Raw genomic sequence first — 9,408 nt, forward strand, 5'->3', positions numbered from 1 at the left:
GCCGACTGAAGTGAATTTTGCATGGTTAGATTTGTTAAAATTGATTCCGAGTGAGATTGTTTTTTAAATTAGGAAAATTGCGAAAGGAATAGAAAGAAATTGCTTAATATAAATTAAATTCCAACTTTTTTGTGCTAATGTATTATGTTTTGTTGGCTTACAAAAAAGTTCAGTGAAGAGATTTGAGTCCCAAAGCTTTGCTGTTACACGAATGCGCCTTATGTTTGGGTCGCCACGATATAAGGTTAAGAAACATTTCCTTTTGTCTCTTTGCTGTTCTTAGATAGCAATCGTTAAACTCTCTACTGACACCAATCGACAGCTATTTTTTAAAATCAAGCAACTTGCTAAAGTTAAATATTCTTGTCGCGATAAACACACCTAATAAAACAACTCCAGGTAAAAATTTAAATAAAGTGAAAAAAAATGAAGCATTTTCTTATTCTATTTGAAAAGAATACTTCAACAAAGAAAAGAATACTTCAACAAATGACTGTAAAGCAACGCGGATAACTTTTTATTTGGAAGAGATAAACTATTTTTAAGTTATTAGTTTTTAAACTGCCGGTGATTGGAAAATTATTAGTCGGCTTATTGTTTTAATGATGCGAATTTTGCGAGAAATAACAACTTTAAATTTGCTAATTTCAACTAAATATGTTTGTGAATCTATTCTACGGCAATGATGTAATGAATGAAGTCAATGACATCACTTCAGACTTGAGTGCACTTAATTGACTGTTTTTAAATGACTATAGACTTGACTTTAATATTTTGGACAATTGTTTTGGCTTGGACTTCATAGTGCCTAATAACTTAAAATGAAACGTTTCATTAAATATGTTTTGATAACATTGATTGATTTATCTTAATTTATCCACGTAAAATAATTAACTTGCTATATGTTACGTTTTTTTACAACCATGCTTTGAGAATCAATGACGGGAGCAAACAATATTAAAACATTAAGTAAGCCTGCCAAGGTGTAAAAGTGAATAAATGCCAGATTACATGATACAGGCGTTGATCATTTTCGTATTAAGGAGCTACATGCTGAGAGTTATTTTGTACGCCCTGTCTATATTTGGAATCTTAACAATACCACCAAATTGCTGTGAAGTCATTTAAAAAAAACGCCCAGTCAAGAATTTGAATAAAATAACTAGTCAAGGCCCAGTGTAAGTCATTACTGAACAAGTAAACTCCCATTGACAAAAAAGAGGCCTGGATAAATTTTATGAAAAATTGTTGGATGAAAACACTTAATTTTAACTCAAGTAATTTCACTGAATGACTTAAGTCAAAGGCAAGTCAAATCATTTGAAAGCAGCAACTTAAGTGCACTTCAGACTAGTCATTGACTAAAGTCAACACAACACTGCGTAACCATTAAAATATTAAAGAAGTTATTAACCCTAAGAATGTCATGCATACTTGTAACAATGTGTAATTACCTGAACTTAGTTGTTTACTGAATTCCAAGAATACTTTTCGCAGCGAAACCTACAAAGGAATTTGTCGAAAAAAGGAAATGAAACCCATGTTTTGTGATGTAATCGCGTGGGCGTAGCCATACTTTCCGCTTCACGATTTCTTACAATGTGGCTTAAAAAAGGTTTTGGCCAACAAAAAAGGTTTTGTAGCTTGATAATGAAAAGTTCGAGTAGATCGAACTCATGTTGATTAAGACGTTTCGATACGAGCTTGTATCATCTTCAAAAAAAGGTTTTGGTTGGTGATTTGGCAATTTGTTTCATATCGAACCTTGATTTTCCCAAAAGTAACGCGATCCGACCCGGTGACATTCATTTCATAACTACGGCCAAAAAACAAAATTGCAGGAATTTAATTAAACGTACAAATAAAATATTAACCATATAACTGAGGGGCAATATATTTCAGCGGTATAGCTTAGTAACCTTTCATTTAAATTTTTGCCTGTATTATTTTTTTTTTGACAAAGGTACCTTTTGTAGAAAATCAAAAATTATTTGAAAACCAAAAATTACCAAACTTGATAAATACTGTTAAATTCTGGTATCCGTTATCACGAGGCGATAATTTTTTTTTGTTTTTTTGGCAGCAATTATTACCAATGTATGAGGCACAGTAAAGTTTGTCAATAAAATATGTCGCGTTTAAACATCATCATAATAATTTAGTACTTACTTGACATATTAAGCACGAGTTCTATTTCTTCCTTGCGTTTGTTTGAGTTCGAAGAAGTGTGAACCCCTGTGAAATAAATATGTTGGCATAATCCAACCTTTTTTGGCCAAAAAATAATTTGCACTGATATATGAATAATTACAATAGTTTAGGTAGTGTTTAAAATTTATTTCTTTTTTACTGTTAAAGTTAAAAAAGTTGCAGTTTAATTTTTGCATAAACAACTAATATCATAATATTGCTGGACTTCTGAATATAATAACTGTATATCTTTTGAGTTTTCTATGCTTATTTGTTTTCCTATCTTAGGGGAAGCCCGCACAGTGGTCATTGAAGATTAAGACCTAGTGTCAAAATGCAAGAATGTTTTTTCCTTTAACAAGTAATGTTTTTTGCTGGAATTTAACTGATTATTTGCTTTTCAAAGTAAACTGATTACATAAAGACAATAATTTGAAATTGTAACCAAGCCTAACTACTGTGTATTTAAAATTATGTAAGCTGGGCCTTAAAAGTACTACCTGGCTATCCTATTTTATGGAAGAGATTACACTTGGTCAATGTTTCTTCTACCCGGAAGAGTTATGTCTTACAACTCCACGAACAAGTTTACATCAAAGTTAAAATGTTTTGGAGTTAAAAGCTGTACAGTTACTGATTTCTTTCAAACCTGAAGTTTTTTTTAGCAATATCCTTCCTTTATTGGTTGTCCTGTTTTTAAAACAGAGAGTCTGTTGGTTTTAGATTATTGGACAGTTATTCATGGTAATTCGTTATTTATGCCCACAATATGGCATGAATTTGATTCGTGTTTGAAGTCGTCTTGCAGAAATATATGATCATGCAATAATTCCAATGACTACATGACAACATGGATTCCACTTCTAAAAAGGTAGGTCAAGTAAAAGCCAATCTGCATTCTGTGGCAAGTGACACCCGATATTATTTTAGCAATTTGTGAATTAGCAAATGGCACACCTTATTTTTGGATTAAGGTTTAATTGTGGCAGGATTCCGTACCTTAGGTATGCATAAAAACATATTGCACACCTAAACGTTTGGCGGTGCACTCCCAAGATCTTTGTGAAAGTGCTATGAAATACAGTCTGGCTTAGTAATAGGTAGCAAGCATTTTTAAAATTACTTCAATTAAAGTCCAGTCAAATTATTTGCACATGGTTTAAAAAGTTATAAAATACAATATTAAATGTTTAACTTTGAAGGCAAAATATTTTTCTGACTTAGAACAAGGCTCGCACACAATGTTACGACTTTACTAGTAATTCTAGAAAATTACCTAGGCCTCCTGTAAAGCCGTTAGTGAGTCCTTATTTTCGGGCATTAAATAACCTACCAAAGAGAACTTATATTAAAGACCACAACAAGAAAACCCAATGTACAGATGTATTGGTTGCAAGAATAGAATATTACCACACCACAAACAATAATGACACTTAGACACACACAATTACTTACAAAAAACCGACAGACAGAGCATAATGAAACTTACAGTTTTACTCGCTAATTTCACAAAGCTACACCCAGACGTCTATTGAGCTGTAGGCGGTCAGCCGCTCGTAATATATGCTAAAACAAAACTCCTTTTCACGGGAACCGACGCGCTCCCGGAAACCCCAGGCCTGCCTTACAGGGCGGCCGTTTCGTGGAAAGATAACATTGGGCAGACCTTTTCGTGAGAAGTTAAACCGCGCCGGAAAACAAGCGATAAATGATCGTGAGATTTGCAGAAATGTTTGGAGACAGGAAAAAACATGTCTATAGTCCAATTAACGGCGAACACCACAGCGCACAAGAATATTACGTTAATATACAATTATACATGTCTCGAAATGCGAAAACCTAATTCCTAGCCCTACATTTAAGAACAAAGGCGCTAAATTAATAATGAATGTTAGAATTTACAGTCGGCGTAATTAGCAACCGGTGATAATTTTGTAGTGCTAATTAAGCACGTAACACACAACATGCCTAAATAAATTATTATTCAGCAATCCAACAGTTTATTATGTTTTAAACAAAAATATATAACCCAACTTCTACAATGTTTTATAAACAAAATGGTCAAAATTCAAGCTTTTTTATGTTTTGTCTAGAGACTTGCAAGTATTGAACTCCGAGTTGTGGGAGACAGTTCTGTTGGTAAAACGAGCATGTATCTCCGACATGCCACAAATAAATATCCCACAGAATTTGATCTGAAAACTTCAAAGGCATTTCACTACGCCCCTACGATAGATCTGGAGCAATGCACATTACAAATTCAAGTCTTGGTATGCAATGGAAGTGATGAATATTCAAGGTAATTAATTTCATGTTTAAAACTTTAAGAGTAATACAACTGAGTGTAGTTCGAGGCTAAACTGGTTTTAGGTCATGTGCTCAGAGAATTCCAGCAAGTAGTTTTATGTTTGTCTTGTGTTTTTACTTTTTAGTCATGCATTTTGGACATTAATTTTTACAAATAACAAATTGGACTGGATACATAAAAACTTTAACTGTTAAAACCTTATTTAAACTGATCATAAATAATATGAAACCCCCTACCCAAAGTGTGGTACTTTAAGGCTAAAACTAGTACAAGGAACATATTTATGTGTCCTGAAAAAATTACTGCTTATTATTTCAAATTTTTTTCGGTCATAAAGTTTGTGCATGGATTTTTACGAGGGAAAAAATGGAATTAGGAAATAAAATTTTTAACATGGTAAAAGCCTTGAACAGTTTCTTAAACAAAAACTGACTCCCAGGAATTGTCTATTTTGCTTTCAGGGCTTGTGGAGTTTAAAATTGTCACTACTCCTAATAAATTGGTTGTTTTGCGAGACCCTTAAGCTATCCTAGGACGGATGTTTTTGTTTTTTGCTTCTCTGTTGACAATCGGCGTTCTTTTGAAAACATTAAAACTCATTGGAAGCCAGAGATTGAAGAACACTGTCCAGATGTTGCAGCTGTTTTGGTCGGATGCAGAACTGATCTAAGAAATCACCAAGAAACCATTAAAAAATTAAAGGAAAATGGTGATTCGTTTATTAGGTAATTTGATTTTGACCCATTATTTTATTTTGGAATATATTTTTGTAAGATTGCAAATCTTTCGTATTTAAAAATTTTAAATAAAAACTTATTATAATTATAAATGTTCTATTATTAGTTATACCATGGTGTAAAAAATAAATTTTACAGCTTAATATCTCTTTGTCAGCTTTTTGAAATCTTTATATTTTTACAATCCCTGTTTGTTGTTAAAAAATTAAAAAAGCTTGACTGAATATTTCATTTTTTAAATTTACAGTGATTATAACCCGATATATTTTTTAACCTATTAGGATTACAGTACTCAAAATCTACAAGAGTTGTTTCAATTGAATGTTTGACAAACTTTGTTTATTTTTAGGTGTACATTTTGTAGGGGACTGGGGTTATTATAAAAGTACCAATCAATTTATAGCTTAAAATTTATGAAAAACAACCTGAGTCTGACTCGGGCCGCAAAAAATCAAAAAAAGTCTGACTCCGGCTCAATTTTCCGATTGTACATTGTCATTAGTTGAAAAAATAACTTAATTGAATAAATAACCTTTTAATAGTGATACTCGCCTGTCATAACTGACTGAGTAGTTTTAACTGACTTTTGACTTTAAAACTGTTTTAATAAACTTATAAACTGGATTATTAACTTTGAAACATAATTGTTGGAGGTTGTAGAAAGGCGTAATAAGAATATCAAAGCCCAAACACTTATTATAATTGCTTTCCCACTATATTAAAAATGAATGAAGAGTTTTTCAAAACGTTCAAAATGCTCCCTACTTCTATATGGGCTTTAATATTCATTTTACGTCTAACTACGACCTCCATCCATAATCTTAAGAGTTATTTGAAACATTCACAACATGATACCTACTTCTGTATGGGATTTGATATTGCTTGGTAATAAATGCAAAGCCAAAAAGGTCGAGTAGATCGACAACTTTTTGATTAAGATGTTTTGATACGAGCTTGTATCATCTTCAGTTAATGTGTTGCTTTGATATTCTTATTACAAATTATTTACTAATACTATTTTTTTCAGCCCTGAAGAAGGCCGCCAGATGGCAGCAGAGATCGGAGCGGCCCGATATCTTGAATGTTCGGCTCTCACAGGGGAAGGAACTGAACAACTTCTTAAAGTTCCTGGAGAAGTCGCTTTGAATCACAACATCAAGATAAAAAAGAACAAAAACTGCAAGATATTGTAAAATGTGTGTTTGGTTCACTGGTCATTCAAAGAACACCCATGGGCCAGGAGCGAAATGCGGGTTAGTTCTTCAGTTTCGCGGGATACGAACAGGCTGGTGTTACCGTTTGTGTGGGTTTAAGCAGGTCTGTGGAGTCGGTTAAAAATAACCCGAGCCCGACTTCCGAGTCCGGCCCTAACTCTGCAATCTGTATTTCACCAATTTACATTACTAAAAACGTTGATATTCAGAAAACCACTTATAGGGGTGTCGCATAATTCATTCACTTACAATACATGGTTGGAAAATATCAACCATAAGCTATACCTTTACAGTTTGCAGTTGGCCGCCATATCAGTTTCAAAATGTGGTAATGCGCATGTCGGACTCGGGGCTCGGGTAGTTTTACGTGGTCTTACTCGAGTTCCGACTCTACAGCCTATTTTTCACCCATTTGAGATGATTATACAGCTACAAACTGATAGGGGTGTGATATAATAAACCGTTCCTTAACACATGGTTGGAATTTGGTACCGCACACGTCGGGCTCGGGTAGTCTTTCTTAAGTCCCGAGTCCGACTCCAGCGAAATAAACCACTCCGTCGAGTCCGACTCTGCATGCAGGCTTGGTTGAAACGTTAGCATCTTGGCACTGGCATTATTTCTTTTTTATTGTTGCTATACCTTCGTTGAAGCATGATTTCGCTAAACTGCTTTAGCCAACTATAAAGTGACAAGAATAAATACTATTTACGTCGTTCAAAGGGGGTGTACATGAGCGTGAGGTTTTTAATGTGTTAAATTGTAAGGCGTTCTTAAACTTTTACTACTTGCTATTTGCGCACTCAACATAGTTATATGATATGAAAATTGGTCACCACTCAAAGGCACTCATTATTAGACTTTTGGACAAATATATTTTTATTTGGTCGATGATATTTGTATTACGTATACATTATTATGATTAAATTCAGAAGTGCAGCCTACATGACTAGCCTACTGTTTTATGAACTAATCTCTTAAGTAGCGTCCTCGAGAAGTTGATTATCTCTGGAGTTATCTCACTCAAATACGCCTGGCATTTGAAGCGTCTGGTTTCACTTTGACAAACCTTGACGTCAGCATGATTTGAGTATCTGGAAGGTGACTACGCAATCCAATGGAAGCTGCAAGGCAGGCTGGAATTCAACATTTGTTAATCAGTAGCAGTTTTGTTTACGTATTTCAGATGCAGCTATGTATTTTGCTCGTTTCTGCTGTGATACTTCTATGTTTTAGAATGGGCGTGACCAACCACAAAAGGGCCGGATTAAGGTTACTGTGGGCCAAAGGCTGTTTAATAGAGAAGGGCCCAATTTAACCGCATAAAAGAAACGACTTATTTATCTACTTACACACAAGACACATACTCAGTCATTCGTTTTTAAACAAAACTGTACTGTACCGGTACTGGATCTGTGTAACTATTAGCCTTACAAAAAATTACCTTATAAAAATTAAGGGCCGAATTTTTCAAGGGCTCAAGGCTATAGCCTTAGTAGACTAAGCCGGTCAGTCCAACGGTCCCAAATTTAGAAACTAATAAGGCCACGAATTGTAAAGGTGGTATAGCACATGGTGTAGAATGAATTATGACACTCCATGAGTGAATTGCTGAATATCCCCATAATTCAGTAACGTAAAAGGCGGACTACGGGCTGTACTGTCGGCCGGATTCGAGACTTGATGAAATCGCACATTTGGCCGGAGTCGGACTCGGGCTCAGGTTATTTTTAACCGACTCAGCAGCCCTGGTCCAAAGTAGACTCGCAACTCTTCTAATTACAAAGCTATTCTTATTTATGTAAGCTAAAACTCTTCTTAAACAGTTGGCTGTATAAAACGTGCTAATAATTCATGCGACAGTTTCGCGATAAAAGAAAGATACGTACATCTAGTTCATTGCTGGATAGCCTCTTTAAATGTGCAACTGACAGTGTATTAGGAATGCATTATTAAAATAATTTATCTTTCATAGGTTTAATTTGTAGCCTTTGAAAGTGAAATTACGACGAAGGCAGAAAATGGACATTGAAGTTTATATTTTGCTGTTTGTAACTTTAATCTCCGCAAAATGCCTTGCACAAGGTTAGTAAAATTTTCAACAGATCGACTTTTTTGTGCATTTATCAACTCGCGCAACCGTGCTTCATCGAGTCAAAGTCGGACAAAAAATTAAAATGCTTGTGCAGCTTGTCAATCATATACATAATTTGTCAACCGTGCTAACAAATTTTAGGCTTAAAAGAACGGCTATTAACCAAGATTAAAACAACCTTATGTGCTTGTATAGAATCCTACAAAATGGGGTTAAAATAATTATAACTTTAAAACATCGCACAATATTTGGGGTAGGTTGTCGGTTAATGTTTGGGTGAGGGTGGTGGTTCCAGTATTATTATATCCAATAATATTGCTTAACCTACCCAAACGTTGTGGTACGATTCTAGGCCAGCGCCCAACATTATAAGTTAATAAAAGGCTTATATTTTAAGATAGAAGAAATAACCTTCTTTTATCAGACAATACAGAAATGTGGTTTGTTTTACAGTTCCCTTTTCTTGCAAGAGTTGCCACCAAACCAGTTTCACTGGAAACCCTAAAAACGACTTTTGCTTCACCAACGCTTCACTCATCCAGTTGTCGGATGAGTGCTCGACCTCGTGTTATTCCAATTTTCAGTTTGAAAACGGTAAAATATTTCTACGGGCTAAAACTTTTTTATTTTAGATATTCGAATTAAAACTTTTGCGATTCAGCCTGTCATACTATAATTGAGAATTAACCCATGCAAAAACTGTTGTTACAGCGGTAGTTGTTAAAGTTAAATAAGTTTCAAACAAGAATGACACAATTATGTAATTAGGTCAATTTAATTTAAATATGTTTTTTTGTTTTGTTAAAGTATAATATTTTGAGCATAAACTTATAGAAGTTGTCTTTTTTATTAGGTTGATTCCTA

At 34.2% G+C, this 9,408-nt stretch overlaps 2 long non-coding RNA genes across 2 annotated transcripts; both read left to right on the plus strand.

Moving 5' to 3' along the window:
- The first annotated feature begins 2,820 nt into the window (after positions 1-2,820).
- Positions 2,821-5,168, plus strand: LOC146134646 (uncharacterized). The gene is made up of 3 exons (XR_014501693.1): positions 2,821-3,061; positions 4,284-4,489; positions 5,105-5,168. It is a non-coding gene; the product is annotated as an uncharacterized LOC146134646 (long non-coding RNA).
- A 1,103-nt stretch (positions 5,169-6,271) lies between these two features.
- Positions 6,272-9,080, plus strand: LOC146134647 (uncharacterized). Its single transcript, XR_014501686.1, has 3 exons — positions 6,272-6,488; positions 8,425-8,534; positions 8,998-9,080. It is a non-coding gene; the product is annotated as an uncharacterized LOC146134647 (long non-coding RNA).
- The last annotated feature ends 328 nt before the right edge of the window (positions 9,081-9,408 follow it).

This window comes from Ascidiella aspersa, chromosome 9, assembly GCF_963924565.1.
Source record: "Ascidiella aspersa chromosome 9, kaAscAspe10.2, whole genome shotgun sequence".
Classification (NCBI taxonomy): Eukaryota; Metazoa; Chordata; class Ascidiacea; order Phlebobranchia; family Ascidiidae; genus Ascidiella; species Ascidiella aspersa.